The sequence below is a fragment of the Pseudophryne corroboree genome, unplaced genomic scaffold (assembly GCF_028390025.1).
Source record: "Pseudophryne corroboree isolate aPseCor3 unplaced genomic scaffold, aPseCor3.hap2 scaffold_222, whole genome shotgun sequence".
Taxonomy (NCBI): domain Eukaryota; kingdom Metazoa; phylum Chordata; class Amphibia; order Anura; family Myobatrachidae; genus Pseudophryne; species Pseudophryne corroboree.
This window is the reverse complement of record NW_026968868.1, coordinates 916640-926660: the sequence shown is the minus strand read 5'-3', so window position 1 is coordinate 926660 and position 10021 is coordinate 916640. Positions and strand designations below refer to the sequence as shown.

General features: G+C 38.7%; 4 non-coding genes across 4 annotated transcripts; all 4 read left to right on the top strand.

Moving 5' to 3' along the window:
• Positions 1 to 8900: 8900 nt before the first annotated feature.
• Positions 8901 to 9064, top strand: LOC135008049 (U1 spliceosomal RNA). Its single transcript, XR_010207866.1, has one exon. It is a non-coding gene; the product is annotated as a U1 spliceosomal RNA (small nuclear RNA).
• Positions 9065 to 9123: 59 nt separating this feature from the next.
• On the top strand, positions 9124 to 9240 carry LOC135008422 (U5 spliceosomal RNA). The gene has a single exon (XR_010208179.1). It is a non-coding gene; the product is annotated as a U5 spliceosomal RNA (small nuclear RNA).
• Positions 9241 to 9514: 274 nt separating this feature from the next.
• LOC135008398 (U5 spliceosomal RNA) lies at positions 9515 to 9630 on the top strand. Its single transcript, XR_010208156.1, has one exon. It is a non-coding gene; the product is annotated as a U5 spliceosomal RNA (small nuclear RNA).
• Positions 9631 to 9905: 275 nt separating this feature from the next.
• On the top strand, positions 9906 to 10021 carry LOC135008412 (U5 spliceosomal RNA). The gene has a single exon (XR_010208170.1). It is a non-coding gene; the product is annotated as a U5 spliceosomal RNA (small nuclear RNA).

The window sequence follows — 10021 nt, the reverse complement described above, 5'->3', positions numbered from 1 at the left end:
TGTCTTTCGTTTGGGAGAAAAATGCAAAGGTACAATACAGCTTTTCCTTACCAATATCTCTCTTTTGCAAAGAGCTAGGCATTGGAAAATTCAGGGCTATAACGTGTAGATGAAGCACTAACAGGAGGCTTTAAAAATTTCATTCTAGTGTCTTTCGTTTGGGAGAAAAATGCAAAGGTACAATACAGCTTTTCCTTGCCGATATCTCTCTTTTGCAAAGAGATAGGCATTGGAAAATGCAGGGCTATAACGTGTAGATGAAGCACTAACAGTAGGCTTTAAAAATTTCATTCTAGTGTCTTTCGTTTGGGAGAAAAATGCAAAGGTACAATACAGCTTTTCCTTGCCGATATCTCTCTTTTGCAAAGAGATAGGCATTGGAAAATTCAGGGCTATAACGTGTAGATGAAGCACTAACAGGAGGCTTTAAATTTTTCATTCTAGTGTCCTTCGTTTGGGAGAAAAATGCAAAGGTACAATACAGCTTTTCCTTGCCGATATCTCTCTTTTGCAAAGAAATAGGCATTGGAAAATTCAGGGCTATAACGTGTAGATGAAGCACTAACAGGAGGCTTTAAAATTTTCATTCTAGTGTCTTTCGTTTGGGAGAAAAATGCAAAGGTACAATACAGCTTTTCCTTGCCGATATCTCTCTTTTGCAAAGAGCTAGGCATTGGAAAATTCAGGGCTATAACGTGTAGATGAAGCACTAACAGTAGACTTTAAAATTTTCATTCTAGTGTCTTTCGTTTGGGAGAAAAATGCAAAGGTACAATACAGCTTTTCCTTGCCAATATCTCTCTTTTGCAAAGAGCTAGGCATTGGAAAATTCAGGGCTATAACGTGTAGATAAAGCACTAACAGGAGGCTTTAAAATTTTCATTCTAGTGTCTTTCGTTTGGGAGAAAAATGCAAAAGTACAATGCTGCTTTTCCTTGCCGATATCTCTCTTTTGCAAAGAGATAGGCATTGGAAAATTCAGGGCTATAACGTGTAGATGAAGCACTAACAGGAGGCTTTAAAATTTTCATTCTAGTGTCCTTCGTTTGGGAGAAAAATGCAAAGGTACAATACAGCTTTTCCTTGCCAATATCTCTCTTTTGCAAAGAGCTAGGCATTGGAAAATTCAGGGCTATAACGTGTAGATGAAGCACTAACAGGAGGCTTTAAAATTTTCATTCTAGTGTCTTTCGTTTGGGAGAAAAATGCAAAGGTACAATACAGCATTTCCTTGCCGATATCTCTCTTTTGCAAAGAGATAGGCATTGGAAAATTCAGGGCTATAACGTGTAGATGAAGCACTAACAGGAGGCTTTAAAATTTTCATTCTAGTGTCTTTCGTTTGGGAGAAAAATGTAAAAGTACAATGCAGCTTTTCCTTGCCGATATCTCTCTTTTGCTAAGAGATAGGCATTGGAAAATTCAGGGCTATAACGTGTAGATGAAGCACTAAAAGGAGGCTTTAAAATTTTCATTCTAGTGTCCTTCGTTTGGGAGAAAAATGCAAAGGTACAATACAGCTTTTCCTTGCCGATATCTCTCTTTTGCAAAGAGATAGGCATTGGAAAATTCAGGGCTATAACGTGTAGATGAAGCACTAACAGGAGGCTTTAAAATTTTCATTCTAGTGTCCTTCGTTTGGGAGAAAAATGCAAAGGTACAATACAGCTTTTCCTTGCCAATATCTCTCTTTTGCAAAGAGCTAGGCATTGGAAAATTCAGGGCTATAACGTGTAGATGAAGCACTAACAGGAGGCTTTAAAATTTTCATTCTAGTGTCTTTCGTTTGGGAGAAAAATGCAAAAGTACAATGCTGCTTTTCCTTGCCGATATCTCTCTTTTGCAAAGAGATAGGCATTGGAAAATTCAGGGCTATAACGTGTAGATGAAGCACTAACAGGAGGCTTTAAAATTTTCATTCTAGTGTCTTTCGTTTGGGAGAAAAATGCAAAAGTACAATGCTGCTTTTCCTTGCCGATATCTCTCTTTTGCAAAGAGATAGGCATTGAAAAATGCAGGGCTATAACATGTAGATGAAGCACTAACAGGAGGCTTTAAAATTTTCATTCTAGTGTCTTTCGTTTGGGAGAAAAATGCAAAAGTACAATGCTGCTTTTCCTTGCCGATATCTCTCTTTTGCAAAGAGATAGGCATTGGAAAATGCAGGGCTATAACGTGCAGATGAAGCACTAACAGGAGGCTTTAAAATTTTCATTCTAGTGTCTTTCGTTTGGGAGAAAAATGCAAAGGTACAATACAGCTTTTCCTTGCCAATATCTCTCTTTTGCAAAGAGCTAGGCATTGGAAAATGCAGGGCTATAACGTGTAGATGAAACACTAACAGGAGGCTTTACAATTTTCATTCTAGTGTCTTTCGTTTGGGAGAAAAATGCAAAGGTACAATGCTGCTTTTCCTTGCCGTTATCTCTCTTTTGCAAAGAGATAGGCATTGGAAAATGCAGGGCTATAACGTGTAGATGAAGCACTAACAGGAGGCTTTTAAATTTTCATTCTAGTGTCCTTCGTTTGGGAGAAAAATGCAAAGGTACAATACAGTTTTTCCTTGCCGATATCTCTCTTTTGAAAAGAGATAGGCATTGGAAAATTCAGGGCTATAACGTGTAGATGAAGCACTAACAGGAGGCTTTAAAATTTTCATTCTAGTGTCTTTCGTTTGGGAGAAAAATGCAAAGGTACAATACAGCTTTTCCTTACCAATATCTCTCTTTTGCAAAGAGCTAGGCATTGGAAAATTCAGGGCTATAACGTGTAGATGAAGCACTAACAGGAGGCTTTAAAAATTTCATTCTAGTGTCTTTCGTTTGGGAGAAAAATGCAAAGGTACAATACAGCTTTTCCTTGCCGATATCTCTCTTTTGCAAAGAGATAGGCATTGGAAAATGCAGGGCTATAACGTGTAGATGAAGCACTAACAGTAGGCTTTAAAAATTTCATTCTAGTGTCTTTCGTTTGGGAGAAAAATGCAAAGGTACAATACAGCTTTTCCTTGCCGATATCTCTCTTTTGCAAAGAGATAGGCATTGGAAAATTCAGGGCTATAACGTGTAGATGAAGCACTAACAGGAGGCTTTAAATTTTTCATTCTAGTGTCCTTCGTTTGGGAGAAAAATGCAAAGGTACAATACAGCTTTTCCTTGCCGATATCTCTCTTTTGCAAAGAAATAGGCATTGGAAAATTCAGGGCTATAACGTGTAGATGAAGCACTAACAGGAGGCTTTAAAATTTTCATTCTAGTGTCTTTCGTTTGGGAGAAAAATGCAAAGGTACAATACAGCTTTTCCTTGCCGATATCTCTCTTTTGCAAAGAGCTAGGCATTGGAAAATTCAGGGCTATAACGTGTAGATGAAGCACTAACAGTAGACTTTAAAATTTTCATTCTAGTGTCTTTCGTTTGGGAGAAAAATGCAAAGGTACAATACAGCTTTTCCTTGCCAATATCTCTCTTTTGCAAAGAGCTAGGCATTGGAAAATTCAGGGCTATAACGTGTAGATAAAGCACTAACAGGAGGCTTTAAAATTTTCATTCTAGTGTCTTTCGTTTGGGAGAAAAATGCAAAAGTACAATGCTGCTTTTCCTTGCCGATATCTCTCTTTTGCAAAGAGATAGGCATTGGAAAATTCAGGGCTATAACGTGTAGATGAAGCACTAACAGGAGGCTTTAAAATTTTCATTCTAGTGTCCTTCGTTTGGGAGAAAAATGCAAAGGTACAATACAGCTTTTCCTTGCCAATATCTCTCTTTTGCAAAGAGCTAGGCATTGGAAAATTCAGGGCTATAACGTGTAGATGAAGCACTAACAGGAGGCTTTAAAATTTTCATTCTAGTGTCTTTCGTTTGGGAGAAAAATGCAAAGGTACAATACAGCATTTCCTTGCCGATATCTCTCTTTTGCAAAGAGATAGGCATTGGAAAATTCAGGGCTATAACGTGTAGATGAAGCACTAACAGGAGGCTTTAAAATTTTCATTCTAGTGTCTTTCGTTTGGGAGAAAAATGTAAAAGTACAATGCAGCTTTTCCTTGCCGATATCTCTCTTTTGCTAAGAGATAGGCATTGGAAAATTCAGGGCTATAACGTGTAGATGAAGCACTAAAAGGAGGCTTTAAAATTTTCATTCTAGTGTCCTTCGTTTGGGAGAAAAATGCAAAGGTACAATACAGCTTTTCCTTGCCGATATCTCTCTTTTGCAAAGAGATAGGCATTGGAAAATTCAGGGCTATAACGTGTAGATGAAGCACTAATAGGAGGCTTTAAAATTTTCATTCTAGTGTCCTTCGTTTGGGAGAAACATGCAAAGGTACAATACAGCTTTTCCTTGCCGATATCTCTCTTTTGCAAAGAGATAGGCATTGGAAAATTCAGGGCTATAACGTGTAGATGAAGCACTAACAGGAGGCTTTAAAATTTTCATTCTAGTGTCTTTCGTTTGGGAGAAAAATGCAAAGGTACAATACAGCTTTTCCTTGCCGATATCTCTCTTTTGCAAAGAGCTAGGCATTGGAAAATTCAGGGCTATAACGTGTAGATGAAGCACTAATAGGAGGCTTTAAAATTTTCATTCTAGTGTCTTTCGTTTGGGAGAAAAATGCAAAAGTACAATGCTGCTTTTCCTTGCCGATATCTCTCTTTTGCAAAGAGATAGGCATTGGAAAATGCAGGGCTATAACATGTAGATGAAGCACTAACAGGAGGCTTTAAAATTTTCATTCTAGTGTCTTTCGTTTGGGAGAAAAATGCAAAGGTACAATACAGCTTTTCCTTGCCAATATCTCTCTTTTGCAAAGAGCTAGGCATTGGAAAATGCAGGGCTATAACGTGTAGATGAAGCACTAACAGGAGGCTTTACAATTTTCATTCTAGTGTCTTTCGTTTGGGAGAAAAATGCAAAGGTACAATGCTGCTTTTCCTTGCCGATATCTCTCTTTTGCAAAGAGATAGGCATTGGAAAATGCAGGGCTATAACGTGTAGATGAAGCACTAACAGGAGGCTTTTAAATTTTCATTCTAGTGTCCTTCGTTTGGGAGAAAAATGCAAAGGTACAATACAGTTTTTCCTTGCCGATATCTCTCTTTTGAAAAGAGATAGGCATTGGAAAATTCAGGGCTATAACGTGTAGATGAAGCACTAACAGGAGGCTTTAAAATTTTCATTCTAGTGTCTTTCGTTTGGGAGAAAAATGCAAAGGTACAATACAGCTTTTCCTTGCCAATATCTCTCTTTTGCAAAGAGCTAGGCATTGGAAAATTCAGGGCTATAACGTGTAGATGAAGCACTAACAGGAGGCTTTAAAATTTTCATTCTAGTGTCTTTCGTTTGGGAGAAAAATGCAAAAGTACAATGCAGCTTTTCCTTGCCGATATCTCTCTTTTGCAAAGAGATAGGCATTGGAAAATGCAGGGCTATAACGTGTAGATGAAGCACTAACAGTAGGCTTTAAAAATTTCATTCTAGTGTCTTTCGTTTGGGAGAAAAATGCAAAAGTACAATGCAGCTTTTCCTTGCCGATATCTCTCTTTTGCAAAGAGATAGGCATTGGAAAATTCAGGGCTATAACGTGTAGATGAAGCACTAATAGGAGGCTTTAAAATTTTCATTCTAATGTCCTTCGTTTGGGAGAAAAATGCAAAGGTACAATACAGCTTTTCCTTGCCGATATCTCTCTTTTGCAAAGAGATAGGCATTGGAAAATTCAGGGCTATAACATGTAGATGAAGCACTAACAGGAGGCTTTAAAATTTTCATTCTAGTGTCTTTCGTTTGGGAGAAAAATGCAAAGGTACAATACAGCTTTTCCTTGCCGATATCTCTCTTTTGCAAAGAGATAGGCATTGGAAAATTCAGGGCTATAACGTGTAGATGAAGCACTAACAGGAGGCTTTAAAATTTTCATTCTAGTGTCCTTCGTTTGGGAGAAAAATGCAAAGGTACAATACAGCTTTTCCTTGCCGATATCTCTCTTTTGCAAAGAGATAGGCATTGGACAAATTCAGGGCTATAACGTCTAGATGAAGCACTAACAGGAGGCTTTAAAATTTTCATTCTAGTGTCTTTCGTTTGGGAGAAAAATGCAAAGGTACAATACAGCTTTTCCTTGCCGATATCTCTCTTTTGCAAAGAGCTAGGCATTGGAAAATTCAGGGCTATAACGTGTAGATGAAGCACTAACAGGAGGCTTTAAAATTTTCATTCTAGTGTCTTTCGTTTGGGAGAAAAATGCAAAGGTACAATACAGCTTTTCCTTGCCAATATCTCGATTTTGCAAAGAGCTAGGCATTGGAAAATTCAGGGCTATAACGTGTAGATGAAGCACTAACAGGAGGCTTTAAAATTTTCATTCTAGTGTCTTTCGTTTGGGAGAAAAATGCAAAGGTACAATACAGTTTTTCCTTGCCGATATCTCTCTTTTGCAAAGAGATAGGCATTGGAAAATTCAGGGCTATAACGTGTAGATGAAGCACTAACAGGAGGCTTTAAAATTTTCATTCTAGTGTCCTTCGTTTGGGAGAAAAATGCAAAGGTACAATACAGCTTTTCCTTGCCAATATCTCTCTTTTGCAAAGAGCTAGGCATTGGAAAATTCAGGGCTATACCGTGTAGATGAAGCACTAACAGGAGGCTTTTACATTTTCATTCTAGTGTCCTTCGTTTGGGAGAAAAATGCAAAGGTACAATACAGCTTTTCCTTGCCGATATCTCTCTTTTGCAAAGAGCTAGGCATTGGAAAATTCAGGGCTATAACGTGTAGATGAAGCACTAACAGGAGGCTTTAAAATTTTCATTCTAGTGTCTTTCGTTTGGGAGAAAAATGCAAAGGTACAATACAGTTTTTCCTTGCCGATATCTCTCTTTTGCAAAGAGATAGGCATTGGAAAATTCAGGGCTATAACGTGTAGATGAAGCACTAACAGGAGGCTTTAAAATTTTCATTCTAGTGTCCTTCGTTTGGGAGAAAAATGCAAAGGTACAATACAGCTTTTCCTTGCCAATATCTCTCTTTTGCAAAGAGCTAGGCATTGGAAAATTCAGGGCTATACCGTGTAGATGAAGCACTAACAGGAGGCTTTTACATTTTCATTCTAGTGTCCTTCGTTTGGGAGAAAAATGCAAAGGTACAATACAGCTTTTCCTTGCCGATATCTCTCTTTTGCAAAGAGATAGGCATTGGAAAATTCAGGGCTATAACGTGTAGATGAAGCACTAACAGGAGGCTTTAAAATTTTCATTCTAGTGTCTTTCGTTTGGGAGAAAAATGCAAAGGTACAATACAGCTTTTCCTTGCCGATATCTCTCTTTTGCAAAGAGATAGGCATTTGAAAATTCAGGGCTATAACGTATAGATGAAGCACTATCAGGAGGCTTTAAAATTTTCATTCTAGTGTCCTTCGTTTGGGAGAAAAATGCAAAGGTACAATACAGCTTTTCCTTGCCGATATCTCTCTTTTGCAAAGAGATAGGCATTGGAAAATTCAGGGCTATAACGTGTAGATGAAGTACTAATAGGAGGCTTTAAAATTTTCATTCTAGTGTCCTTCGTTTGGGAGAAAAATGCAAAGGTACAATACAGCTTTTCCTTGCCGATATCTCTCTTTTGCAAAGAGATAGGCATTGGAAAATTCAGGGCTATAACGTGTAGATGAAGCACTAACAGGAGGCTTTAAAATTTTCATTCTAGTGTCTTTCGTTTGGGAGAAAAATGCAAAGGTACAATACAGCTTTTCCTTGCCGATATCTCTCTTTTGCAAAGAGCTAGGCATTGGAAAATTCAGGGCTATAACGTGTAGATGAAGCACTAATAGGAGGCTTTAAAATTTTCATTCTAATGTCCTTCGTTTGGGAGAAAAATGCAAAGGTACAATACAGCTTTTCCTTGTCGATATCTCTCTTTTGCAAAGAGATAGGCATTGGAAAATTCAGGGCTATAACGTGTATATGAAGCACTAACAGGAGGCTTTAAAATTTTCATTCTAGTGTCTTTCGTTTGGGAGAAAAATGCAAAGGTACAATACAGCTTTTCCTTGCCGATATCTCTCTTTTGCAAAGAGCTAGGCATTGGAAAATTCAGGGCTATAACGTGTAGATGAAGCTCTAACAGTAGACTTTAAAATTTTCATTCTAGTGTCTTTCGTTTGGGAGAAAAATGCAAAGGTACAATACAGCTTTTCCTTGCCAATATCTCTCTTTTGCAAAGAGCTAGGCATTGGAAAATTCAGGGCTATAACGTGTAGATGAAGCACTAACAGGAGGCTTTAAAATTTTCATTCTAGTGTCTTTCGTTTGGGAGAAAAATGCAAAGGTACAATACAGCTTTTCCTTGCCGATATCTCTCTTTTGCAAAGAGATAGGCATTGGAAAATTCAGGGCTATAACGTGTAGATGAAGCACTAACAGGAGGCTTTAAAATTTTCATTCTAGTGTCTTTCGTTTGGGAGAAAAATCAGCTTGAATGCTTCAGGGGCTGGGGCATAGCCAACATGAGCCCCACACCGAAGGAGGGTGGAGGTGTTTAATGCAAACTAGGGGTCAGACAAGCGCCGCAAAAGGCCACCATGCCCTGCACGCCCCTTTTCTGTTTTCATATGCAGACGAGGGTTGAAGCCAACTTTGACCCACTGCTTGGATGACATCACCATATGCAAATCCATCTGCGGCAGGCCTTCCCCCAGGAATGCTTGCACTAGTTGTTGCATTTGGTTTGTTGTTTGGGGGTGCTTCAGTATTAGGCAGCCTTCTGCCCTCCCATGTTCATCTGAAAATATGTGTTCTCCCTGCAGTTGTTGTCCCCAGATGAGAGTTCCCTTGTGCTGCCTCAGTTGAATCTCCTTAACTTGACAGAGATGTGCCTGAGCAGCGGCCCTCCCCAGCTCTATCCCAAATCATACTTATTTTGCATAGGAGATACCATGGTCATGAAGATTATTCTCCCAGGGTGAGGTTCATTCATTGCATTCTGGGTATGCTGACCCCTGTGATTTCCCCAAATGTGGGAAACTCGACTGCTTTATTTGTGGTAGTGGGGGACTGTGTTTGTGTTTTCCTCTGGTCAGCTCTGGTAAAAGTCAGATTTCTTTGTTTCAGAGCCTTGTTCTTCTTTTGAGAGTTCCCTTGTGCTAGTTCTTCAGAACGAACAAATCTTTTGCCTTTTACTAAAGATTTCCGTGGAGAGGAGCAAAACTGAGTTTTATCTCAATTTTTGCATGCCCCGTATTATTGGGGTTTCTTTTATCAGTTTAAAGATAGAACGAGTGTGCTTTAATGTAAGCTCATTTGCGTAGAAATGACAGTAAATGTTTGTTTCTTTTCAAACAGAACTTTCTTGACTATACTAATTGCTTGAAAGATCTGGGAGCACATGGAAAAGAGTACAAACCATGTTTATAGCAAGGGGAAGCCTGGTGAGAAATCTGCTTTCTTTCTTTCAAATTGGGTGCTCACTTTGAGCTGAATGAGGACTGCTGGCATGGCACTCAGGCGACAGGTAGAATCTTGGTCATGCTGTGGTTTCTCTTCAGAACGAACAAATCTTTCGCCTTTTACTAAAGATTTCCGTGGAGAGGAGCAAAACTGAGTTTTATCTCAATTTTTGCATGCCCCATCTTATTGGGGTTTTATTTTATTGGTTTAAAGATAGAACGAGTGTGCTTTAATGTAAGCTCATTTGCATAGAAATGACAGTAAATGTTTGTTTCTTTTCAAACAGAACTTTCTTGACCACACTAATTGTTTGAAAGATCTGGGAGCACATGGAAAAGAGTACAAACCATGTTTATAGCAAGGGGAAGCCTGGTGAGAAATCTGCTTTCTTTCATTCAAATTGGGTGCTCACTTTGAGCTGAATGAGAACTGCTGGCATGGCACTCAGGCGACAGGTGGAATCTTGGTCATGCTCTGGTTTCTCTTCAGAACTAACAAATATTTCGCCTTTTATTAAAGATTTCCGTGGAGAGGAGCAAAACTGAGTTTTATCTCAATTTTTGCATGCCCCATATTATTGGGGTT